Genomic DNA, 27,702 nt, shown 5'->3' with positions numbered 1-27,702 from the left:
TCACTCCTGGAAGATGGAAATGGATTTCCCATTGATGTTTAGCTTCCCATTCTCAGCCTTGATGGTGCCATTGAACTTACCATGTATGGAATCATACTGGAACATATGAACCATGTATTGCAGGTCATTGAAGGGATCATTGATGGCAACATTGTCCACTTTGCCAGAGTTAAAAACAGCCCTGGTGACCAGGTGCCCAATGCAGTCAAATATGCTTAGTCCGACTTCCACTGTCCTGTCTCCAGGACACAGCTGGGACAGCACAGGAACTGGAAGATGAGACTGCCTGTCACACAAGGAGAAGAGCTCCCATTATATATGTTTTGCTCTTGCTATTTTTCCCCTCATGAAATGCATTTCTGTGAAACATTAATTCTGATTAACCCTCTTACAATAAATTTTGCATTATTTGTACAAATCTGTTGGCCTATTCAAACATTGTTTTTATTTTATTCTCTATCTTCTCCAACACTTACCTCACTTATCCATCTCCCTCTCCTTTCCTCATTTCATGATTGTATGTTTTCCAGCACCTGTTAGACCTCTCCTATATACAGAGCCAACAACTTCTACAAGACCAGAAACTCACACATCACTACTAACTCTACTACAATCCCAAGGAAACAGCAATCAATCACAGTAAACACCAAAGGTCAAGCTAAACATAAAACACAACTGAAAATCATCCAAGATCAATGGAGTCATCAGAAGAAGAGGCCCTGGAACTATTAGAAATAGAATTCAGAAGAAGGATGTGTAGGTATTTTCAAGAGATGTGAGATCACCCATGAGAATAATGGAAGAAATGTAAAAAAGTAAAATCCTTAAACTAAAAGGAATACCATATGATAAAAAAGTGACATAACAGAACGAGGCGACATAGTAAAAGACCTAAAGAATAGAATAGAAACAAAGGCAAACCAAACTAATGAACTCGACAGTAACTCTGATTACAATCAAAGAGAAACAATCAACAAACAAAGCAAAGGAACTAGGAGAAAGCCTGAGAATGATGTGGAGCGCTCTCAAGAGAAACGTTCGGATCCTAGTACAAGAAAAAAAAATTACAGAGAACACAGTGTGAGAAATGGTGGAAGAAAAGTTCCCCGATATTCCAAAGGAAGAGGCATTGACCATACAAAAAACCAAGAGAACTCCAAATAGGATAGATCCTCATGACACTCACAGACCTGGAAACCATTATGCTGAGTGGTTAGTCAATCACAAAAGGACAAATATTTTATGAGTCCACTATGATAAACACTAAGATGAAGGCAGGTTTCTGCTCCCAGGTCATATAATTTTATAATCTAGTCTCCCAGGCAACAAGGTAGAAAGCCTGCCTAGCGCCCATGAACCATATATCACCCCCTTTATCTGTACATTTTAAAACCACTTCAACAGAGGAGATCTCACCTCAGCTGGAGTGAGATTTTCAAGGGGAGCGGGAGAGAAGATCATTGAGTTGATGCCATCACTATTGTGCTAAGGCCACCTCAAATCAATACATTCCCCTGTAAGAGCAATAATCGAACCTTACTGGAAATTCAAGTCAAGAGCAATAATCGAACCTTACTGGAAATTCAAGTCAAGAAGGGGGTTGGAGTTGCGTATGCATGTCTCAGAGAAGGGGTTTACATTTCTGTTAATGGGGAAACTGGGAGGAGCAATCTCCCATTAAGAAAAAGGCAAAACAACAACAACAACAACAACAAAATGCTTAACAGTACTTACATAGAACCCAAGGGGCGAAGCTGTCCAGTCCCTTGTTCCTAATTAGAGACTTTAACCTAGTTCCTATCCAGCTCTTTGTGAACCAGAACATGTGCCTACTACTCCTGGGAGTTTAGACTCTTTCTCTTTGAGGCACCCATCCTTCATAGGCCACACCAGAAGCATTCAATATGGGAACCCCTCTAAGTTTGAGACTTTACCTCAAACTCACCTGTAGCAGATCTAAGAAACAGACATACCACTTCTTGAACTTGAGTCTGAAATGCTCTAAAGTGTGAAGAAGCAGATGGCTGCCGTCCCAAAGTTATGGACTTGGCAGCCATTGGACTTTGGTTTAGCTCTCTCGCCTCGAGGGTGCTAATGAATGGCATCCAGGGACTCTCTTGCTTTCTTAGAACATGTCTTAATCTTGTAGGAATGGTTAGACCCTTGTGAATGAGTGTAATTAAAATTTTTTTGTGTAGCACCTCATTGTTTTGCTGTATCACCTCATTGTTTGTTTAAATATTGTCTAGTCACTTAAGAATTTAATCTGTATAAACATTTCATGTATTATAGTCTAAAATTTTCTTATACTTGTATAATTTACTTTGTTCAACAGTTTTAAAAATTCTATATCATCGGCTAAATTAGTGACACCAAATTGCTAGTGCAGAACATTAAAGGTACCATGAATTGTTAAAAGAACAAATAAACCTGCTTTGGAAGCTGCACCGCCATAGTGCTCCTTAGAGGCACGGATGGTGATGTTTTGTTCACGGACCTTGGACATGTTAGGAGAAACCAGTCCTTGAAGAACGACGAGGAACAATGACAAGTAGGAAGGCCTTCAATGAACGGATTGGCACAGTGGCTGCAACAATGGGTTCAAGCAGAGGCACAATCGTGACAGTGCAAAGGCCTGGGCAGTGTTTCCTTTGTTCTGCATAGTGTCACTATGGGTCAGAACTTACACGGTGGTACCGAAAATCAACAGAATTATACTTCATGGGCGATGATTTATATTGTTTGTTATCACACAACAGTAATGTGTCTCTAAAGTGAGCCAGAGGTCATAGATGAACAGTAGAGATATGAATGGATTTGGCACTCACCCTCAATTCTAGCACCAATCTGAGAACAATGAATACTTATGACATGGTCCTGCTTGATACTGATACTCATGGAGAGATCGCTAAGGATGTGGGTGCTATAGAAAAATGTAGTGAAGAAACCAAATGGTGCCCATCTATCAGGAAGAATAGTGTCTGGGGTCTTAAAGGCTTGTCTCCAAAGAATCAGCCATCTACGTGAGGTGTCAACTAAGTCCAATGGAAGAAGCACGCCAGCCTATGTGTAATCTAAGAATTGTGAATAATAAAATCCAAATCTAAAAGAGGGAATTATACTAGAGCTTAAATCATGAACACCTGGTTTACAGAAGGCTATGAATGATGGTGGAAGAAAAAAAATTCATTTGCAGGGTCCCACATGTATTAAGCCTCTGGTGATTCCCCTCTTACATAGGTGAAGGATGTTAACAGCCTTTCTATTAACAGAAATAAATTAAAAGTCAATTATGGCAGATGTAGTTAGGATAAAATGTAATATTTTATACTTTGGTCTCTTTTGGGGCCCATTTTAAAGTTGTTTCAGTTTAATATTTTCTATTTTCTCTTCTATGTTTTGTGGAGTCATTGATGTTATTTTTATTTGTTTGCTTATTGTTTGTGTTTTTCATGATTTCTGTATAGGAAATCGAGGAGCAGTAGATTAATAAATAGTAACTGGATTGAGAATTGCCTAGACGGATGTTCGGGGATGCCGGGGGAGTGGGAGGGAACAGCAATGTGTATGAGGAGAAAATGTTCTGACATTGATTGTGATGATGATGACACAGATCTTCTTAACGTGGTTGAACGGTTAACTTGTATGATATGTGACATTTATGCCGATACAACTATCTCTAAGGAGAATCCAAGATTTTAAAAAAAAGAACCTAAGCGATCTGTGGGACAGAATCCAGTCAGCTGAATACAAATGTAACTATGGTAAGGGAAACATTGGAAGAAATAACGACCCCAAATATTCCCAAGGTGTTGAAAAGTGTCGACTCACACATCCAAGAATCTCAATGAATTCCAAGCACAAGGAACACAAAGGAAGCACACCAAGACCCAGAATGACTAGATTTCTTTAACAAACAAAACAGTGATAAAGAGATCAATTGAAAGGAAGACAGAGGAAAAGCTGCTACTTAATTTACAGAAGAGCAAAGCCAAGGCGAACGGCAGATTTCTCACCAGAGGCAATGCAGGAGAGAAGGGAGGGGGACAGCATCTTATCCACTCCGCATGAGCTCCTGGCCTTTTATTTACTGCCCCATTTTCAGGTGGGGGGAAAAAGATACTTAGCGCCCCCTAGCCATTTAAAGCCCATAATACAGGAAAAAGTGTAGGTATCTGATGTTACACCCCTGGATTGGCCCAGTGCCCCTCCAGGGACAGTTTCACGCACTCCAGGAACCACTGATCTAAAGTATCAAGAAAGAAAGGGGAAAAACACAACAAAAGAGGAAGGAAAAATCATCAATTGATAATTTTATACCTAATCAAAATATTTTTCAAAAATGAAAGCAAATAAATATTTTCAGACATAAAACCTTAAATGACCCCATTTTAAATACAAAACTGAATCACAATGCTTTTTGGACTTTTTTCAAATGTTTGGATATATTTGGGTACTTCTAAATAACAAATGATCCAAAGAATAAATTTAAAAGGAAAGTAGAATATATGCTTTTAATGATAAAAACAATATATTAAAATTTGTCGGACACTGCTAAAGTAGTATTGGGGGTGCGGTGGGGTGGGGTGGGATCAGTAGTATTCAACACCCACATGAAAAGAATTTTGAAAGTACCATGGACTGTTAGAAGAACAAACAAATCTGTCTTGGAAGAAGTACAGCCAAAATATTTATCAGGGTTGCAGGATACAAGATAAATGTACAGAAAACAATTTCCTTTTTAAATACTTCAAGAGGCAATCTGAAATTAAAATAAAAATACTGAGGAGAGGGATCTTTGAAAACAGTGGAAAAGATTTGGCAGCCTGAATTCTGGGTCTTCTTTGAGGAGCGTAAACTTCTGTTACTTATATCTTGGTGTCTCAGAGAGAGGAATCGACACAAAATCAAAAAGCCACTGATTCTGTGTTGCGTGGCAAGATGCCTCTGGAGCTACCTCTCTCTCCATCTCTCCAGATCTCCTCCTCACCCACTTCTAACTAACACCCTGAAGGACACTATCACTTTGTCTGCACCCTACTTGGGGGGTGGTCAAGTCTCAAGTTGGGTGGGAAGATTCACAGGCTTCTGTGCCCTGGGGCTGAGAGGGTCCTGACCCACTCCTGCATTACTGTTAGATAGGGACATTTAGATGTGCAACACACTGTCTCCCAATGCCTGTCTGGAATGATTGTGGGGTAGACTGGAGCAGAATTTCCCTGGAGCACTGGGGAGATGGACGAAACTTGGAGAGGCGCAGAAGGAGGTGGGCCTAAGTTAGGTGAGAGATCAGTATGGCAGGCTCAAGATTCAATGTGATATCACCTGCTTGCTAGTGATTCGGGCCAAAGTAGAATATAAGCCCTTCTCTGACCTACAGGGTCAGTGAAAACATCTCGGGCAGTCATACAGGCAGTATTTCAGATAGTCTCTTCGCTCTCATCATGTTGATTGTGTGGGCCAATGCCTAGCACCCCTGGTTACTTGAGAGCTAGGCTTGAAACCAGAATTCCAACTGTAGGCAATATTTGTTTATTTACTTTTGGCTCTTGCTTGGATAGGCTAGTGCCAAACTGCCTGACCAAACCTTAGCTATCCAGAATCTACAATAGGTGTGTGGTGATAGCTTTGTGGCCAGAAAGAAACATTAAAACAAAACAAAACATAAAAACAGTGCTATGCCTCAAAAGCAGCAGTCAACTTCTGCGTGTCTCCAGAAACAGGAGAAAACAACTCAGTTTTGGGACCAGGAAGAGGCTTTGGAAGAAGAAAAAGCTTTAGATCTTCCCATGAGGGAGTTTAGGGTGATGATCTCCAGCTACTTCAAGTGATTGGAGGAAAAATTTGATAGACATGAAGAAAAAACAGAAGAGACAATACTGGAATTCAGGAAAGCACTAAATCACTTTGAGATAATCTGAGAAATAAGCAAAAAGCTGAAAATAATTCAACTTCAAATAAAAATTCAAAAAGCAAGCACTAAAATATTATAACTGGCTAACACTTTGAAGGAAGAAAAATAGAAGGATTGAAACAATTGAATCAAAATAAGTGAGCCCAAAGACAACTTTCTTGAGACCAAAATAAATGAAGAGCAAGCTATTAAAAAGACCAAAAAAGATTAATAAAACCTAAGAACTGTATAGGACAAAGGGAACAACTTACATTTGATAAAGATCCAAAAACAGAAAGAAGAAAGATTAACTACAGAGATAATAGTTGAAGAAATATTAAATGAGAATTTTCCTAATATTACCACAGAACACAAAAGAACTATCCAAGAAGCCCAGAGAACATCAAATAGACTAATCTCCAAATAACATCACCAGGACACATTATAGTTAAACTTTCTAACATTAAAGAAAAATAAACAATTCTGTGAGCAACTCAGGGAAAAAAGAACAATCACACATAAAGTCCAACAAGTTAGGATAAATTCAGATTTTTCTATTGAAAGCAAGCAGCCCAAAAGGCAATGAATTGATATATTCAAAATTTGAAAGAAAACTGCCAAATAAGAATTCTATTTCCAGAAAATAATCTTTCAAATATAAGGGAGAAATGCAATCACTTTGAGATAAGGAAAAGCTAAAGGAATTTTTGAAAATAAGCTCACCCTATTAAAAAATATTAAAAGTGTTTTGGACAGAAAATCAACAACAACAACTTACAGAAACCTGGAATTACCATGCAAGACATTATTAAGGAAGAAAAAGCCTACTTAATTAATACATAAAGTGAAGCAGAACTATAGGATGACATACCATATATACTCGTGTATAAGCTGAGTTTGTCAGCACAAAAAATGTGCTGAAAACCTGGGGTTCGGCTTATATACGGGTCAGTGGTACCCCAGCGAGGTGTAACATCTCGTGGGTGATTGCCATTCCTCCGCTATTCATTCAAAGCCCCACTGACACTGCAGGATTTTGAATGTTTGTTTACTCACATCTAACCAATCAGAGCCGTCCTATGACGCGGACGGCTCCAATTCGCAGAAGCACCCGTAGTGATTCACTTATGCCCGCCGGCAGCTGAACTGGTAAGGATGTGTCTGTGGCTGCGCTCCGTCTCTCCCCTCTGGTCTCTGTGTTAATTCACATCCTGCATTTCCCACCCTAGCCTTATACTCGAGTCAATCAGTTTTTCTGGTTTCCCAGGTAATAATTAGGGACCTCGGCTTACACTGGGGTCGGCTTATATTCGAGTATGTATACCATAACATTTCCATAATGAACACAACAACAAAATATAAACAAAATAGACAATAGTTGAATGGAGAAGATATCTAGTCATTCACAAAAGACCACAAACTCTTTTGTATTTGGAAAGGAAATTAAAAAGACCCTTAAAGAAAAAGTTAAGACCTCAACAAAACAAAAGAGGAAAATCATATGCTTATAGTAAGTGTAAGACAAAAACAGCAAAGAATGTACTGTCAAGAAAATCTATAAACAAAAGGAATGCAGCACAAAAATTACCATGAACATTGAAACCAATAGCACCACAAAAAATGACACAATGATGGTAAGACCATATTTATCAATAACAACATTTAATGTAAATAGATTGAATAAAAAACAATATTTAATGTAAATAGATGGAATATTTAATGTAAATAGATTAAATTAATCAATAAAATACTTAATGTAAATATATTGAAATAACAATATTTAATGTAAATAGATTGGATTAACAATATTTAATGTAAATAGATGGAATAACAATATTTAATGTAAATAAGTTGAATTTAATGTAAATAGATTAAGAGACAAAGACTAACAGAATAGATAAGAAAATACAAGACTTTAGTATGCTGCTTACAAGGGACATACCTTAGATATAAAACCAAGCATAGACTAAAATATCAAAGGATGGAAGCAAATTTATCAAGCTGACAGCAGTGAAAAAAAAAGGAGTAGCAATACTAATCTCTTAAAGTACACATCACAGCACAAGCTATAATAATGGACCAAGAAGGTAATTGGATAATCTTGAAAACTTCAATTAAACAAGGAAATATAACCATAATCAATATATTGTGTATACTCGTGTATATGTCGAGTTTTTTCAGCATATATTTAATGCAGTTTTTGTGATAATATTAGGCGCCTTGGCTGTTATTCAGGTCGGCTTATACTCGAGTATATATATACATAAAATGAAAGGCCTTTAAAATACATTAATAAAATTCTTTAAAAAGTGAAGAGAAATATAGACCATAATATGATAATATGAGACTTCAAAATATTACTTTACAGCACGGATGGATCAACTAGAAAGAAAATCAACAAAGATTCAGAAGAACTAAACAACATAATAGTCAATTGATCTCTTAGACATATACAGAACACTTCATCAACAAAAACACATGATACGTCTTTTCTTGTGCATATGGAACCATCTCCAGGATAGATCACATTTTAGACCACAAAACTCCATCAGTGTAAGATATGAAAATAATAATAATTTATAATGGGAGGGTGGGGGAGAGAGGGACAAAAAGAGGAGCTGATATCAAGGCCTCAGACAGAAAGAAAATATTTTGAAAATGATGTAGATAACATATCTACAAATGTGCTTGTTACAATTGATATATGGATTGTTATAAGAGCTGTAAGAGGCCCAAATAAAATGATTTATTTATAGTAAAAAAAAAACAAGCATCAATAAATTTTAAAAAATCAAGATACTACAAATCACCTTTTCAGATCACATTAGTTAGCAAATTGTAATGGCAGTAAGAAGTGCTCAGGGTATTTGCTTACTAGGACATATTACAATGTTTCAGGTCTGCTAATAAATGCCCAAAGGGGCATACAACTCTGTTGCAAGCCTCAACCTGAAGGCGTTCAGCTCAAGCTTTGTTGGTTAGCAAAGTCAACTACCTGAATTAGGTGCCCAGAGGCTCCTAATTCTCAGCGTCAAGGCGCACAGCTCCACTTCCTTGGGTCAGCAAGTCTTACTCCCTCAATTCAGTGCCCAGAGGCTCCCACCTTCTGCACAAAAGAACTCCTTTTCCTGCTCCATGGATTGAAGAGTCTGTTCAATACTCTGGTACTGGGTTCTGTTGATGCTTCTCTGATGGCATAGCTGTCATCTGGGTCCAGGAGGTTTACTCTACAAGTATCTTGAGTCCAGAGAACTTGTTCCACTCCTGGCTCTTGCTAGTAATGATAGCCCTCCTCCTGTTTCTTGTAGGGCATATTTTATACATGGTAGATTGCCATTCCAGGGACTCCTGTTCCTGATTACTCACAGATGAACCCTGTCAGTATTGTTACCACCTTCTTACCAAATCCATGCAGGGAAAGGTCATTTAGAGATTTTGGCTGGAAGAACTACATTAAATAATTCACTACCCTTGCAACGAGTTGAAATTGACTTATCTGCATTGAGTTGATTATATAGTTATGGTAATCAAAACAGCTTGGACAACTATAGATATGGAGACCAATTAATTAAAATTGAGAACACAGAAATACAACCAAGTATTATAGATATCAAATCTTTGATAAAGGACCAAAACATATTCAGTGGAGAAGAGATAGACTTTTCAACAAATGAATGAAACAAGACCCATATCTCCCGCCATGTACAAAACCAAATTCAAGATGGATTAAAGATCTCAATATAAGCCCTCGAACCATAGTAACCATCAAGGAAAACATAGGGAGAAACTTAAGGGCCATAATACAAGGGATTAATGTACTGCCCAATATCATGAAATAAACCCATACTATAGTATGGAAGTCGGCAAATTGTGGCTCTCAAGCCATATGCAGCTCTTTCGGTGTGTACACGTGACTCTGATATAAAATTGGAAAAAATGGATTTCTTCAGATAGTGTTGATTCCATTTTTTTGTAAAAAAATATTACTCTTGGATAATTTTTAAATTGTTGTGAGGGATAGGATTGGCTCTTATGTCTCAAAACTTTGCTGGTTCTTACTATAGGAGAAAAGATAAAAGATTCAGCAGCACCTCACAGCAAAAACTTAGAAAACTACCATATTTTAATAAGAATAATACAAACAACCCAATAAAAATGGGCACGAGGCATGAATCAGCATTTAACAGAGATGACATCCAGGTGGTCAATAGTCATATGAAGAAATGCTTATGTGCATTAACCATAACCATAAGAAAAACACAAATTAAAGCAACAGTGACATATCATCTCACAAGGGGTTAAAGTTCATTTGCAAATGCCAAGGATGTCGAATAACTGAAATAATGCTGAAAGTGACAAAGATGGGAACTAACATTACCTGATTGCAAGATATATTACAACACTACAGTAATAGGAGCTTATAGTACTGGTGTAAAGATATAAAGAGTTCACTGGAACCATTGCTAATACAGAAACAGACCCACACATACATGGACAACTGGTTTTTTGACAAAGGGGCAAAGACAATTCAGTGGAGAAATTATATTTGTTCCAACAAATAGTGTTGGAACAATGAATACTAAAGCGCAAAACAAAATATAAACAAAAACTCAACACATCTTGCACCACATACAAAATTCAGCATAAAATGGATCATAGCCCTTCGTGTAAAATATAACGTTACACATATTCTTGAAGGAAACAAGAAATATTCTGTGACTGGGTTAGGCGAAGATTTCCAAGAACTGACACTAAAAGCATAATCCCTAGAGGGGAAAAAATAGCATTTTATCAAAATTCAGACCTTCTCTTCTTTGACAGTTACCATTAACTAGGAGGAACTGTTTTTTTAAATCTTCAGTCTGATAAAAGTCTTCTTTTTAAACTATGTAAAGAACTGTAAAACCCAATTTTAAAAATACCCAATCAGGAAAAATTGACAACATTTTAAAGTAGACATGTTATCAAAGAAGATAGATGATGGTAAATGGACACCTGGAAAGATGCTTCTTGCTATTATGTACCATTGAGTCCATTTGAACCCATAACAACCCTCTGCACAAAAACAGGAAACACTGCCCTGTCTGCACCAGCTTCACAATTGCTCCTATGCTTGAGCTCTTTGTTGAAGCCACCGTGCCCACCCACCTCATTACGGGTCTTTCTTTTTCACTGCCCCTCTCCTTCACCAACCTTGATGCCTTTCTCTAGGGACTGGTTTCTCCTGACATGTCCAAATATATAAGACGAAATCTCATCATCCTTGCCTCTAAAGAGCACTCTGGCCATACTTCTTTGGAGACAGATTGGTTTGTCCTTTTGGCAGTTTGTAGCACTTTCAATATTCTTTGCCAGCACCACAACTCAAGCGTATCGATCCTTTTTTGATTTTCCTTATTCAATGCCAAACTTTCAAATGCATATGATGCAATGGAAAATAGCATGGCTTGGGTCAGGCACACAAGTAGCATCCTTGCTTTTCAATTCTTTAAAGATGTCTTATGTGGCAGATATACCCAATGCAAAAGTGCCTTTAGATCTCCTGCGTACTGCTTTCTTGAACATTTATTGTGGATCCAAGGAAGCCAAAATCATGGACAACTTCAATCTTTCCCCCATTTATCACGATGTTACCTTTTATATGAAGAAGAATGCGGCATCATAAGTGGAGGAAGGCTTATTAACCACCTGAGATATGCAAATGATACAACCTTGCTTGCTGAAAGTGAGGAACTTGAAGGACTTGCTGGTGCAGATCAAGGTTGGTGGTCTTTAATATAGATTACAATTTAATGTAAAGAAGACCAAAAGCATCACAACCGGACAAATAGGTAACTTGATAAATGGAGAAAAGATTGAAGTTGCCAAGGACACACATTTAGCATCATCAAAACAACAATCACAAAAAGAAGAGCTGTCCAACCAATTTCAATCACGACCACCCCATGTGGTCAAAGTACAACTGTGTTAGACAGGGTATATTGTCAGCCTTTTCTCCCAGCATGCTTCAGGGCAAACTTGAATCTCCAAACCTTTTGTTTGCAGTCAAATATCTTAAGCATTTTTACCACCTTCGGACTTTCGAGTATCTTTCATACTTGGAGTCAGAATGAGTTAGGTGTGGTTTGAAGGAAGGAGGTTGTGGTATTAACATCATCTGGTGTCAATTTGGGACTCGAGAGGAAGGGGTGGAGTCCAGCCTGTCAATCAGATCATGGCCAAAGAGTATTCTGTGTGGGCATGGCCTTCTCCTGAAAATTCTGGGAATTTCTGGATTTCTACCTGGGAGGAAGGAGACAGACTCTCTGTCTCTCTGTCTCTCTGTCTCTCTGTCTCTCTGTCTCTCTCTCTCTCTCTCTCTCTGTCTGTCTCTCTCTCTCTCTGTCTCTCTCTCTCTCTCTCTCTCTCTCTCTCTCTCTCTCTCTCTCTCTCTCTCTCTCTCTCTCTCTCTCTCTCTCTCTCTCTCTCTTCACTCCCTGGGAGACATTTCAGCTGACAAGTCACATGGAATTATGCTACCAAGTAGGGCCCTGAGCTGGAGAAGCCACATGGACTGACCCTGATTCAACCTGACCTCTGAAGCCACAGAAGCCACAAAGAGACCCCTGCCAGCACTGAGATACTTACAATGTGTGATTGTCCTCAGCATCATTGCATGTGTTTCGTGAGTCTGGGGAGGACGTTATAGATTGTTATCGGACATATGGGCTAATATCAGATTTATGGTCTTGGACTGGACTGGATTGGGATGTTTTCTGAATGTACAATTACCCTTTCTATAAAACTCTCTCTTATACACATATGAGTGTCCATGCATCTGTTTCTCTAGTCCACCCAGACTAACACAGAGGTTACTGGCTGGAAAGTAGAGGAAAATGGGAAGGGCCCAGGGCCCTGGGACCAGAGGAGGTGTTTTGAGGGCTGAAGGAGATGGGTCCTTAGTCCTAGATCCCAGCTTTTTCAGGTTTCCTTAAAATCTCCTTCCCTAAAAGGGATGGTGTCCATTCACAAAAGCGAATATGCCAGCTATTTGTTGAACAAAGTTAAATTTGGGGACGAAGTGGCTAAATAAGTGGTTTAGAGTTCCTGAAGTTATTTATGTCAAGTCCACAGGCTGAGAGCAGTGGCTGTAACATGCAGGAGAATGCTCATTCCTGTGTGTGAGAAATGGCAGACGCTGGAGTAAAAGATGGGAAAATCCCAGTGCTCACAGTGACCAGTCTGCTCTATAGTAAGGTGCCTATAGGTGTTCCAGACAATGAATGATTCCTCCATAAGACTAACCCCACGGAGCCCAGGGGGTGCAGCCACTAATTGCTTGTCTGCTTGTGGAAAGATCCATCACCTGAACCCATCTAGCAGCTTCAAGGGAGAGGGACCTAGTGATCTAGTCCAGTAAAATTTCCAAGCCCAAACCAAACACACTGCCATCAAGTTAGCTTTGACTTATAGTGACCAAATAGGACAAGATGAACCTGCCCCTTGGGGCTTCCAAAGCTCTAACTTCTTACAGGACTGGAAAAACCTCATCTTTCTCCCTCAGGGCAGCTGGAAAGTTTGGGCTGCTGACCTTGAAGTTGATAGTCCAACTTGTAAGTCACTGTGCCACCAGGGCATAGCGAACTCCATGGGGCAGTTGTACTCTGCACTTACGGTTGCTGTGAATTGGAAATCGATGGCACCTAAGAACAACAATGATAACACCCCTAGATAAAATGGTCTACAGCCAGTTTGGAATGGCCAACAGGGAGTCATTGAGATTACGAAGAATATGGTTTGTATGTTTATTAGTACATCTGATTGTGTTTCTGATTTTTCTACCATGGATATATATTATTTGTGCTTTAAAAGAAATGCTATTGATCTACAGGCTAACAAATCGAACCTGTTTCCCTTTAGTCCAATAATTCCCAAACCAGACCTTCCTTGGACAGACTAACTTTCCTCTAGGGATGGAAGCCCTACTGCCTTAGCCCCAACAAGCCTTGTGTGTTCCCATCAGCTCAGAGAATTGACTGGCTGTGGGCCAGGATGGGAGAACCTGCTCTGACTGGCATTACAAAGAGCCAGGTGCAGTTAACGAGCTGGACAGGTGTGACGGATGCCTTGGACAACCCTGATCTGGCTATGTCTTATGCACATACACTGTCCTCCCCCCGTCCACCCCCTTCACACACCTCATGCTCCTTCCCAGATAGCTCAGGTGTGGAGCATCTGTGGCCTGTTGGCAGCTCTCAGGCTCACAGAACTAGGGAGCTGTCAGGTTAAAAGCTGGCTTGCTCGATTTGATCCCACATGCGAGCTGTTTTATTTCCCCCTCTCTCTCCCTTACATGGCTTTGCTGTGCTTTTATAAATATTTCACTAGCCTTGCTAAAGTCTATTTCATCTCTCTCTTAAATTTATTAAATATAAATGCAGCAGCAACTCTACGATAAGTCTCTCTTCGCTGTCAAAATCTCAGGCTCCGGTGGAAGCAAATATAATCTGCTTTGTTTACTGTGGGCAACTTGGAACCCTTTCTGCTGTATTGACGCCTCCGTGCCCCCAGTATCTCTGTCTCTATTCGTAGCAGCCATCACGGGGTAGAGAACAGGGGCACTGTTTCCACTGGGAAGGTGGCATGACACAGGGCTGGTAGGAACTGCTCTCTGAGACTTGCACATGAGGGATATTGGCTCGTTGGTGGCACCCTCGGTGAGTAGAGGGTGATCCCTATCATCTGAGCAGGTCTAGAGACCCATCTGAGCAAATGGAAGTGCCCAAGGGCTCATCTGCTGTGGCTGTAGACTGGCCAAAAACGACACAGCTCACTGTGAAATGATTGAGGGCAGCGACTCCTCCCTGCCTCCAGATCTGGAGCCAACAGAACCAGAGGCATGGCAGGGACTGTGGTCCCGAAAAGCAACCCACAAACATCACTCCAAGCCCCCTGCCACTGCCTTTGTTCTTTGTTCATTGCAAAATAAACACAACCCACCCACTAACTGCCCTACGAGAGTGATGCCAAGGAAGTGCAAGCAGGCAGTGGGCAGGACGATACTAGGCTCTGGCCGGTGTTTGCTGTCTACTGGTCACGTGAAGCTTCTGGGAGGAGTAGGAGGGAGAGAATTCAGAGCACTATGGAGTCAGGTGCCCACAGAGCCCAGCAGGCAAGTGATGCTGAGAGCGCAATCCTGAGATGAAAACAGGCAGGTGTTCTTTGCATCTGAAATCAGGGAAGGGTATGTCAAAAGGAAATACACTTTCTCTTATTTTTATTTCTTAATAAACAGGCCTCTCTCCATTGGCCCTGTTTTGCTCTACTTTTGGAAGTGGCATCTCCAAGTCTCATTGCAATCAATTATTTCCGACTCATAGCCCCTGTGGTAGTTAATTTATTGTGCCAACCTGGCTGATAAACACATGTGGGATTAATTGAAGGGTGGAGAGATAAATGGCTTGGTGAGCCTCGCCTTTCTTGTCTTTTGCTCTTTGGTCATCAGACCAGGGTGCGACTGCCTTGCTTGTTCTGTGCCTCAATTTGCATGCTACACTACCTGTGGGACACCTAACACATGGACTGTGTTGCTGTCATTTGAGGTTCGTTCAAGACCTGCTTCACCACACCATTGGAATTTACATCTCTTGAGCTGGGGACTGTCAGACCCTGTCATCTGGCTGACTGTTGGTGGCCTGCCTTGCTGTTTGTTGCCTGTGTCCGGATAGCCTGAATTGCTCTACAGAGGACTACCTGGCGGCCCTCAAAGCTTGAAGGACTGCTAGTGTCTCACAGCTGTCTCACGGGAGTGAGTTGCACTGAGCCATTTGTACTGCTTTATAATTTAATTAACTGCTTGTTTCTTATGTTATGTATCTATCTATCTATCTGTATAAATATGTATAAAATTACTAGCATTCTGGTTTTGTTTCTCTAGAGAACCCTGTCTAACACCGCGTCCTTATAGCAAAGGGTGGAACTGCCTTTGTAGGTTTCTGAAACTTACTTAAGAAAATTTCAATCCTTTTCTGGGGGTTCTTACAGCTCTTATAACAATCCATACACCAATTGTATCAAGCATATCTGTACATACATTGCCATCATCATTTTCTAAACATTTATTTTCTATTTGATCCCTTAGTATCAGCTCCTCTTTTTCTCTCCTTCCCCCTCCCATCCTCATGACCCCTTGATAAATGATAAATTATTGTTTTCATATCTCACACCAAATGATGTCTCCCTTAACCTATGTTTCTGTTGTTCATCCCCGTGTGTGTGTTATGCGTCAATCATTTCAATTGGTTCCCTCTTCATCCCCTCCTCCTCCCACCCCTCCCCGCTATCTTCCTGGTAATGCTACTCCCATTTCTGTTCCTGAGGGGTTTATCTGATCTGGATTCCATGTGCCTGGAGCTCTTATCTGTACCAGTGTACATGCCCCAGTCTAGCCAGAACCGAAAGGCAGGGCTGGGGTCATGATAGTTGGGGTGGGAATGAGGCAGCCTCAAAGAATCAAAGGAATATTGCATGTGAAGCTGTAGCACTATGTGGGAGTAGAAAACCTTGCCTTTTTCTCCACAGAGTGGCTGGTGCTTTGGAACTACAGACTTTGTAGATAGCAGCCCAACACGTAAACACCACACACACAACCAGGGCATAGGTTAGAAACACTGCATGCCCTTTGATTATAAGAGAGACTTGGTGTTGGCGGTGGTTGTCAGGTGTCATCAAATGCTTTCTGACCAAGAGTGATCCTATGAACAACAGAATGGAACAATGGCCCACCATCCACACAATTGTTTCTATGCTTGAGCCCATTGTTGCAGCCCCTGGGTCCATCCATCTCATTGAAGGGCTTCCTCGTTTTCACCGCCCCTCTACTTCACCAAGCATGATGTCCTTCTCCAAATCCTGGTCTCTCCTGACAAGATGGCCAGCGTATGTAAGAGGAAGTCTTGCCACCCTCGTCTCTAAGGGACATGCTGGCCATGCTGCCATACTTCTTTCAAGACTGATCAGTTTGTCCTTTTAGCAGTCCATGGTACTTTCAGCATTCTTCTCCAGCACCCAATGAAAATGCATCGATTCTTCTTTGGTCTTTCTTATTCAATGTCCAACTTTCACATGCGTATGGGGCAATGGAGAGTACCATGGCTTGGGCCAGGCACACCTTACTCCCTTGCCTTTAAATACCCTAAAAATGTCTTGTGCAGCAGATTTACGTAATGCAACTAGTCTTGATTTCTTGGCTGGTACTTCGATGAGTATTGTGGATTAAAGCAAGACAAAATCCTTGACAACTTCAACCTTTCCTCCATTTATCACGATGCTGTCTATTGGTCCCTTGTGAGGATTTTAGTTCTGTTTACATTGAGCTGTAATCTATACTGAAGACTGTAATCCTTAATCTTTAGCAGCAAATTATTCAATTCCCCCTCACTTTCAAAAAACAAGGTTGTGTCATCTGCACATGGCAGGTTGTTCATAAGTCTTCCTCAACTACTGATGCCAAAATTGGCAGAGTCAATAAAATACAAGTTTTATTCTATAATAGAACTCAAGTACTGCCTCAATGCAAGAACTTTTTATTCTATTAAATTGGCATTCCATGATGCACACATTCCCTACACGATTGCTGAAGACAAATGTGTGCATAAACAAATGTGAAGAAGCTGATGGTGCCTGGCTATCAAAAGATATAGTATATGGGGTCATAAAGGCTTGTCGGTAAACAAGCAGCCATCTAGCTCAGAGGAACAAAACCCACTGGAAGAAGCTTGTGTGTGACCATGAGATGTCGAAGGGATCGGGTATCAGGCATCAAAGAACAAAGAATAATATCATTATAAATGAGGGAGAGTGTAGAGTGGAGACCCAAAGCCCATCAGTAGGTAACGGGACACCCCTTTACAGAAGGGTCAGGGGGAGGAGTGCAGTGTAGCAACAACAAAACATACAACTTTCCTCTAATTCTTAAATATTTCCTCCCCTCTCTCCCACACACCCAGAGGATGTACACTGGTACAGATAGGAACTGGAAACACAGGAAATCCAGGACAGATGATCCCTTCAGGACCAGTGGTGAGTGTGGCAATACTGGAGGGTAGAGGAAAGGTGGGGTAGAAAGGGGGAACTGATTATAAGGATCTACATATAACCTCATCCCTGGGGGATGAACAACAGAAAAGTGGGTGAAGGAAGATGTTGGACGGTGTAAGACGTGATGAAATAATACTAATTTATAAATTATCAAGGGTTCATGAGGGAGGGGTAAAATGAGGAACTGATACCAAGGGCTTAAGTGGAGAGCAAATATTTTGAGAATGATGAGGGCAATGAAGTACAAATGTGCTTGACATAATTGATATATGTATGGATTGTGATAAGAGTTGTGTGAGACCCCAATAAAATGATTTAAAACAAAACAAAACAAAAAAACCACAAGTATTCTGGAATTCTCTGCTTACTGGTACTCTCTGCTTTCAGCCAAGATCCATTTGACATCATAAATGATATCCTTTGTTCCATGTCCTCTTCTGAATCTGACCTGATCTTCTGTTGGTTCCCTGTCAATATGCAGCTGCAACCACTGTGGGACAATCTTCAGCCAAATTTTACTTGCATGTGATATCAATTATATTCTTATATAATTTGAGTACTGTGTTGGGTCACTTTTCTTTGGAATGGACACAAATATGGATTTCTTTCAGTCAGTTGGCCAGGTAGCTCTCTTCCAAATTTCTAAGCACGGACAAGTGCTTCTAGTGCTTCATCGACTAGTTGAAACATTTCAGTGTATTCCACCAATTCCTGGAGCTTTGGGTTTTTGTTTTTTGTTTTTCTTTTTTTGGTAATGCTTTCAGTGCAGCTTGAACTTCCTCAGCACCATTGGTTATTGCTCAAATGCTACCACCTGAAGTTGTGGAATGCTGACTAGTTCTTTTTGGTACAGTGACGATCGAGTCTTTCAATTGTCTTTGGATGATTCCTGAATCATTTAAAATTGTCCTCGTAGAAACTTTGAAACTCAAGGCTTCAATTTTTTCTCGTTCAATTTGTTTTTTGCAGTTTAAGATATGTTGAGTGTGTTTTTCCATTTTGGTTTTTTAACCCTAGGTCTTTGAATATTTCGCTATAAATTTTTACTTTGTCTTCTCAAATGGCCGTTTGAAAATTTCTATTCAGCTCTTTGACGTCATCATTCTTCCATTTGTTTTAGCTTCTTTAGGAGCAAGTTTCTGAATCTCTTCTGACATCCACTTTGACCTTTGCTTTCTTTCCCTTCTTTTTAATGGCCTTTTGTTTTCTTCAGGAGCGATGTTCTTTATGCTCTGCCACGGCTCATCAGGTCTTCTGTCCAGACTGCTCAGTGCATCAGATCTGCTTGGGGGATATCCTCAACATTCAGTGGGATAGACTCAAGGTCTTGTGGACTTGTTTTAATTTTCTTCAGCTTTCAACTGAATTTTATTTGAGCACTTAATAGTCGGTTCCTCAATCAGCTCCTGGACTGGTTTTATTGAGCTTCTCCATGGTCACTTTCCACAGATAGAGTCGATTTTGTGTCTGTTTATTTCATCTGGAGAGTTCCGTGTGGATCATCACCTTTTGTGTTGTTGAAAAAAGGCATTTGCTGTGAACAAGTTGTTGGTCTTGCAAGATTTTGTCATGCCATCGCCTGCTTCGTTTCTATCATCAAGACCATATGGTCAAACAACTGCTCCTTCCTCTTTGTTTCCAACGCTTCCATTGGAATAGCCAATAACTATCAAGCATCTGGATTGTACATTTGACCGATTTCTAACTGAAGTCATTAGTAAAATTCTTTAAATTTCTTCATCACTAGCTTTCATGGTTGGTGCCTAAATTTGAATAAAGCTGTATTGATTGGATTTCCTTGAAGGCAGCTAGATATAATCCTATCACAAACAGTAGTATTCTTTAAGATGGTTTCTGAAATGTTCATTTTGGCAAAGAATGTAACAACTTTCCTTTTGATTGTGTCATCCCAGCATAGTAAATCATATGGTTTTCCGATTCAGTATGGCCAATCCCAGTCCATTTTTGCTCACTAATGCCTTAGATATCAATCTTTATGCATTCCACTTCATTTTTGATGACTTCCAATTTTCCTAGATTTCTATTTTGCACATTCCAAGTTCTGATCACTGGCAGAGTTTTCCAACTGTTTCTCCTTACCTTGAGCCATAGCCTATCAACAATGAAGATCCTGAGGACCCCACTCCCACAGGCTCTACCCCACTCATACCACCATGGTCTTCTCCACGTGGTCTTCTCAGTCACATTTGAGTGCCTGCCCACTTGAGGGGCCCAACCTTCGGCACTATCTTTGACCATGTTCTGCTTCCATTCATTAGGCCTTCAATATCTGACAATGTTTTGAAACTGAGCATAAGGTTTTCAGTGGCTACTTCCTCAAGTGGGCAGCTGATTCCTTCCTCGTTGTTCTTATTTGGGAGGTGCTAATGAAACTGTTCACTTTGGGCGACCCTGCTGGCATTTGAAATACCAGTGACATAGCTTCAAGCACCACAGCAATACACAAGCCACCATGGTATGATGAACTGACTTACAAGTGGTGGAGAAAGACTTAGAGCAAGGCCTATTTGCCATATTGTAGCTCATGGCTTAGAAGCTTCCACTAGACTGTGAATCACAGGCTCTGATGACACTGGCTCTGAACTGGAGCTAGAAGTTGAGAATTAACCCCTGATTCAGATTCAACTTTTGAATTCTTTAGGGAACTGACTCCCACTATTTCTGAATCTAGTTTGTAGTTTCAAGAAGAACAGGCCTTGTGGGCTTCTGTATCTTCTTCCTCACCACTCCATTTAGACAAAGCAAGGGGAGAACCTTTTCTCTGGAAGCTGAAAGAATAGGTTTGGGGGTGGGGCGCTTGCTAAGATCCAAGCCAGGCTCTTCTGCATGGTACATCAAAAACCTGTGGAAGTCAGAAATGTGGAATGTGGAGACCAGTCAGAGAAGGAACTATTTCATAGCAAAATGAACTGTGGCAAGAGCATGTAGTACAGTAGTGGTGATGGGGCAAAGGGGAAATGATGTTAAGGAGTCCATACAGAAAAATAATGTGTGGAAACTGATTGTGGTAGCAATTATACAACTCAACTCGATGTGATTGAAATATGGAATCATATGTTATATGTAATAACTCCCAAATAATAAAAAAGACTTCACCCTGCCTGCCAGAGGTGGAAAACTTGAGAACTGGAAAAGTAAGGCCGTCTCCCTAGGTACTGGCTCTCAAGGGTTAACTGTGTTAAAATTCATGTGGCTTACCTTGAATACAAGCTCTTTAGAAAGTTATTCTGCCTGGAAGCGCTAAAAGTCTTTTATGATCTTGCTTATAAAAATATTACCGATTTTTATTTCACAGTTTTCTTCGAATATTTTTGGATCAATAGACTAATTTTCTGTTTAGAACCCAAGCACGTTCAGGTCCATAGAAAAATCTGTAGGCCCTACTGCTCAAGGCACAAACTGATTGTGGTGGCTATATAATTGTCAATTTAATGATTAAGTATGTAGGGGTTGAGTCTAGCCTGTCAATCAGGTCATAGCCAACGAGGCTTCTGTGTGGGCATGACCTTCCCCTAAGGATTCTGGGAATTCCAGTATTTCCTGCTTGGAGGTGGGAGACTCTTTGCTCATGCCCTGGGAGACATAGCAGCTGACAAGACACATGGACCCACCCTGATGCAGCCCTGGGTGCTGGAGAAGCCATGCAGAGACCCCTGACCACGATGAGATATTTCCATTGCCACTGGATCCAAAGACTTTCTACCCACTGGCCGGTGATCTCCTACATTCGGCGTCACTGCATGTGTTTCACGAGTCTGAAGAGGTCTTTATAGTTTGGTACAGACAACTGGGCTAATATCAGAATTATGGACTTGATCTGGACTGGGCTGGGATGTTTTCTCAATGTTCAATTCCTCTTGTATATGAACTTCTCCCTTATATACATATACATGTTTATGACTTTGTTTCCCTAGTCTTCCCAGACTAGTACACTGATTCATTAGGTTTTGAATCTAAGAGCCAGAGTGTAGGGCAGCAGGGTTTCCCAATGAAGATGGAGACTCATTTGCCCTTTCTTATCAACCTAGTGTTGTAGAAACAGAAATACCCAAGGTGAGTGGCTTTAAAGAACAGAAATGCTGCTTTTCACAGCTCTGGAGGCTAAAAGTCTGAATCAGAAATCTTGGCCATATCAGTTTCTTCTTTTAGACTCTCTCCTGGTTCCGGGTGTTTGTGCAATCCTGTTTTGCATGGGTCTCTGTTTCCATCCTGGTTTGAAAAAAAATTTCAGGTGATTAGGTTTAGGATCCACTCTACTACATTCTCCTCATTTACATATGAAAGAATCCTCTATTTCCAAAAAGGTCACAAAGTTAGGGTTTTAACACTTTTTGGGGAGTGGGGTGAAGAACAATTTAATCTGTATCTGCTCATCCCCCTTTCAGGCTACCTTCCTTGGAATTTCTTCGGAGGGTGGGCTGCGTGAGGGCAGTGCATCTCCAGAGGTGTATAACAAAGACCACATGAACTTTCTTGCATGATGACTTTCAGTTGTGGGCCTGTTGACTTCCTGGGGCACCACTGGGAGCCAGGCAATTTCAGGGACTTGCTCCTTGCCTTCCATTCTAAGGGGTAGGAGGATAGTGCAGGAAGGTAGAAGTAGGACATCTCTGCTTCTTCCAGGTGTTTCAGGTGCAGTCTTTTTAGTTTCTCTTTCTGTTGCCTATTATTGGTTGAATCAAGCTATTGAGTTGCTCCAACTTTTAAAAATTCACTATTTATTAACTTTTAAAATATTTTTACAATGTTTTGAAAAAGAAGTTAAAAGGACCTACTCAGGTTCTACCCAAAATTTGGAAAGCTGGCATCTCTAGCAGTAAAACTTATTTTTGAAACTCTGTAAATCTGGGCCTGATAGGGTCTGAGAGTTTAATTTACTCCACAAGTACTTTAAAGTCCTCAGGTGTCACAGTGCATTGGCTCTAAGTGCAAGGTTGGAGATTCAAGTCCACCCAGCGTCACCTCATAAGAATGATCTGGCAAGCTACTTGCCAATTAATTAGCCGTTGAAAATCCTACTCTCACACCAGGCCAGAATCGATTTGACAACTGTTTTTTTTGTTTGTTTGTTTTTTCAGTTTCTTGAGCATTTTAGTTGTGGCTTCTCTTTCCCTGAGGATTGGGATGAGGGAAGAGTGACAGAGCGGCTCCCCTTTCTTGAGTTCCCTTAGCCAAACTCGGATAAGATAAATGCTTGTGTGATCCAACTCCTTCCTATTTGACAGCCTCCCTGGGAGGTGGGTAGGGCTAGGATTGACATCTGTGCTTTTCACATGACGACCCCCAGGCTACAACAGGTTTCATGATGGGTCACTGGGACTTACCACAGTGGCTCTGATTCTCCGAGTGGGCTCTCTTCACTGGCCCAGACTGTTCTTGTATCTGGATTTCTGGGAAAGACTTCTGCACAGCTTGTAGGCCCAGGCTGGCCTCTTTCCCACTGTGCCTCAGGTATGTTAGTAGGTTGGTGCAGTGGTTCTCATTCGGGAGCAATTTTGCCCCTCAGGAGACATTTGCCTATTTCTGCACATCTGTTTGATTGGGAGGTGCTATCGGTGTCTAATTTACCAGGGAGGCAGAAAACCGCTTCATCAGGCACAGGATAGTCCTCAGCACAGCTGACTGGTGCAGAATCCCAACAGTGCCTCTGAGAAGAAGCCTGGTTTAGCAGAATGAGTTCTGTGTGGTTAGTAAGGATATTTATTGCGTGCTGACTGTGAGAGCCTGATCCCTGCAAAAGGACTTACTGCTTGGGCAGGCAGTGAAATACAGATGGATTGACAAAGAGACAGATGGACACAGTGGCTGCAAGAACGGGCTGAAAACTACTAATTGTGGGGACGACGCAGGACCATCTTGCTCTGGTGCACATAGGGCCTCCGTGAGTCAGAATCCTCTCAACAGCATTGCTTCATCGAGTCCTCTCGAGACCCTTGAAGGATGTGACTCTACCTTCATAGGACCAAGGGAGACAGTAAAGTTTATGGAGGTCTCCCAGTGGATTTTCTGGGGGCGGCCATCAGACAGAGACTAGTGTGCAGGACCAGGACTCTAGGGAGTGAGAGAAGCTGGACTTGGCAGAGGGAAAGGGTGCATTGTGCTGTGGTTACAATAGGGACTTCAGTTAGCTGTACAAAAGCCTGAGAGCTAGCATTGTCTTTCAGAGTTTCTAAATTGAGAGAAGGAGCCCAGGCCATCATACCACACCTATGTCAACCAGCCACTCTATATGGGCTACCCCAGGGACTGGGCTTCTTGGGCAAAGGGTCTCTTGCAGGTGAGAGCAAGAGCCTGAGAGCACTTCAGCCCATAGCGGAGCTGTCACGATCCCACCAACACTTTAAGAAGAGCTTTGGTCCTGGGAGCCGGACCAGAAACCCTAGCACCCACACCAAGGGGCTGGAGCACTCCTCAGATTTGCCCCAGAGCAGAGTCTTCCTATCTCCCTACATTTGGCATTGGAAATCTGTTGGGAGTGAGGTTTCTTCACTCAGGACAGCAACCTTCTGGCAGAGTATCCATCTTTAATGACCCCCTTAAGCAACAAATTGGCAGCGCCAAGAAATGTTTTGTGTAGGCGCTTTCTCACTGCCATCACCACCACCAACCTATTATGGGTGAAGTGGCACAGTGGTGACGTATGTGTTGCTAACCACAAGGTTGGCAGTTTGAGCCCACCAGCTGTTCATTAGGAGAAAGTTGGGGCTTTCTCCTCTCATAAGGATTTACACTTCAGAGACCCACAGGGACAGCTCTACGACCTACGTCCTATTGGGCCCCTAAGAGTCAGCATTACTCTATTGGCAGCGAGTGAGAAGAGAAGGCGATTTCTCATGTAGTTCTGTGTTTATCGTGCTGACGGGAGCGTCCCTGCTGCTTGGCTGTGGGCTGGTGCTGGGTAGCTGAGGACCCTTCCAGAAGGTAGGTAGTACTGCCACCTTGATTGCTTTAACTTGGCCCACAACCCTCTGTTATCATCCTGTAAGTAACTAGCGTAGAGACGACCAGTGACGTCTGCTACTTCTGGAGTGCATCTTGGCCATTTCTCTCCTCATCCTGTTTCCCCACCTGGTCGATCCACCCTGAGTTTGTCTGTTCTACGACCTCAGTATTCTCCTAAAGATTTTAAGGAAAATCTCAAAACTCATCGAGAAAGCTTCCCAATGGGAAGCCAGTAGGAACAAGGGTGGCTAGTCCTAAGGCTGCAGGCACAAAAATCAATCCCTGCTCCATCACTGTTTTCCTCTGTAAGTGAGTTTTGGTTTTCCGAGGTAACGATGATATTAAGAGCCAGCCTGACAATGGGGCGAGGACGGTTGATAGGTTTCTGAACGAGTTTCCACTCGCACAAGGTAACAGCTTCATTACTTGGCGATGGGTGACCCATATTTCCTAACATGATTTCCCTGCTGTAACTCAAATTGAGTTCATGTTATTCTAATGATATCAGTTGACCTTGAGAATTAGACCAAGAAGCCTGGGGTTATTCTTCCAACTTCCACTGCAGATTCTTGGGATGTGTTTGGAAACGCAATCTGTTCTTTCTGGCCCTGAAGTGGACAAGGGAGACCATAGAACACAAAGATCTGAACCGGTTCTGGCTTTCAAAAAATGCATCCAGGCAATTTCAGGCCCTGGCAGGCTCCTTCTCTCTCAGTTCTGCTCTTGCTGCAGGGGTGACAGCTTCTTCTGTGCACCCATGCCCCACACATTAAAGAGCCTGGGTCTCCTCTGTCTTACATCCTCCTGAAGCTCCTGGTTCTTCCCTACCAGGACGAGTGCTTCGATAGGTCTCTGGGGCTGCCTTTCCTAGCTTCTTCTCAAACATCTACCCTCCCCAACCCAGCGCCTATCTCTTGTCACTTTTCTTTTGCCTATATTTTATTAAATTTTATAATGATATATCCGCATGTTAAAAAGGTAATCTAGTGGAAGGACCTTCCTTTTGATTCATCTGTTAACACAGAGCTATACACCTAAAAAAAATCCTCAGCTGATAAAAAAAAGACAAAACAACAAAACTATTTTCCTTTCTTGCAGGTGGACACAATTCAATTTTCTTTTTAAAAATCTCCAGGGAGAGAGGGTTTAAAAATGAGGAGCTAAAAAAAAAAAATGAGGAGCTGATGCCTAGGGCTTAAGTGGAGAGCAAATGTTTTGAGAACAATGAGGGCAATGAACGTACAAATGTGCTTGACGCAATTGATATATGTATGGATTGTGATAAGAGTTGTATGAGCCCTCAATAAAATGATTGAAAAAATAATTTTTTAATTTCCATAGAGAAAAGCAGATTAAATGTAAATAAAACAAATGTAAAATTTAAAAAGTGGTTTATTAAATGAACTGGTCCCCTGTACCATTTCCCGTTGTTTAGACGCAGGCTCTTCTTTGTCTGCTTCTTCTATTGCTCTGTGCACTGGTCCAGCTGCATCACCTTTTTCATCACCTTCATCCTCATGATCACATTTGCCTTTCTTGCCCCCAAACTGGACTTTTCCTTTAGCCGACCAGCCTGGGCGACTTCATTTCCCTTTCTCTTTCCTTTACATTTGCGACCTTTTGACTTCCATTTGTTCAGGAATTCTGCTTGATCTCCCATGGTCTTTTTTCCGTGCTGCTTTTCCCATATCTCCTTTTAATACCTCCTGTGTCACTTCTCTGTTTTTCAATTGCAGGCTACGGTAACTTGCATCTTTGGCTTTATCCAATACTTCTGTAGCTTTTTTCCAAAAATAGAATTACTCCAACTTTTACTCCTCTGACAAAATCTGTCCATTTGATTTCTTTATGACTTGCAAAAAGGATGCTCCAACCTTCTCTACAGGTCTGCTCCGCTACGTCGCCTGCAAAGTTCAGCAAGCAGCCCGTCGTTCCTTCTAAAGATTTCGTTTCAGCGTCATCTGCTAACTTCCGATTTTCTTCTTACTCCTGCTTATCTCGTTATTTAGTCTCCACGTGATTTTGCCCTCTTTCTTGCTTCTTTTTTGAAAAGTATTAGCAGGTCTGTGTCTTTAGACTTCTGGCCAGCGGTCTCAATGAACTTCTTAGCACCTTCAATTCTCTCAAACACAACAAATATTGACCCCTAAATGCTCATTGCAATGTTCTTCTCATCGAAGTATCTATCTGTTCCTTTAAGAATCTGTCCTGAGGCAAATTAAAGTCGCCCAAAAGTACTCAATCAGATGACAGATTTTGGTTTCCAGCTCTGCCATTTTCTCACTGTCACCATTTTGGGCCATTGTGGCTATCTGTAAAGTGTCCTTTAGGGAAACTTTAGGGTTCCAGCCCCCCAAAGGCGATCCACAACAGTAACAACAACAACGTCCCCACTCCCAGGCTGGTCTAACTTGCTTAAGGAAGACAGGGAAGATCATGTCACTTTTCTACTGAGTTCACTAGCTCCTATAAACCCAAACCAATTAGCCAGGCATTCAATGCATGCCCTTAATTCCATTCTATTTACATATCAAAAACACTAAAAGCAACATTTTCCAAAAATCTTAAAAAGAAAATGTCGCTTTTGGTGATGATTAAGGTGAACTGACCCAAACCAAGATCTTTTCAATCTCCAAATAAAAGTTGGGCAACAAAAAAGAAAGATGAAAGGAGAATCTAACCATTTGAATATTGAATATACCATGGCCTACTAGAAGAACCAACAAATCTGTCTTGCAGAAAGTATTGCCAGAATAATTCTTAAAAGT

The 27,702-nt window shown here is 41.3% G+C and overlaps 1 pseudogene; it reads right to left on the bottom strand.

The window, feature by feature from the left end:
- On the bottom strand, window positions 1–27,109 carry LOC142431703 (lupus La protein homolog pseudogene; annotated as a pseudogene).
- Between the last annotated feature and the right edge of the window lie 593 nt (window positions 27,110–27,702).

The sequence above is a fragment of the Tenrec ecaudatus genome, chromosome 18 (assembly GCF_050624435.1).
Source record: "Tenrec ecaudatus isolate mTenEca1 chromosome 18, mTenEca1.hap1, whole genome shotgun sequence".
Classification (NCBI taxonomy): domain Eukaryota; kingdom Metazoa; phylum Chordata; class Mammalia; order Afrosoricida; family Tenrecidae; genus Tenrec; species Tenrec ecaudatus.
The sequence above is the reverse complement of the archived record's forward strand: the minus strand, read 5'-3'. Positions and strand labels throughout refer to the sequence as shown.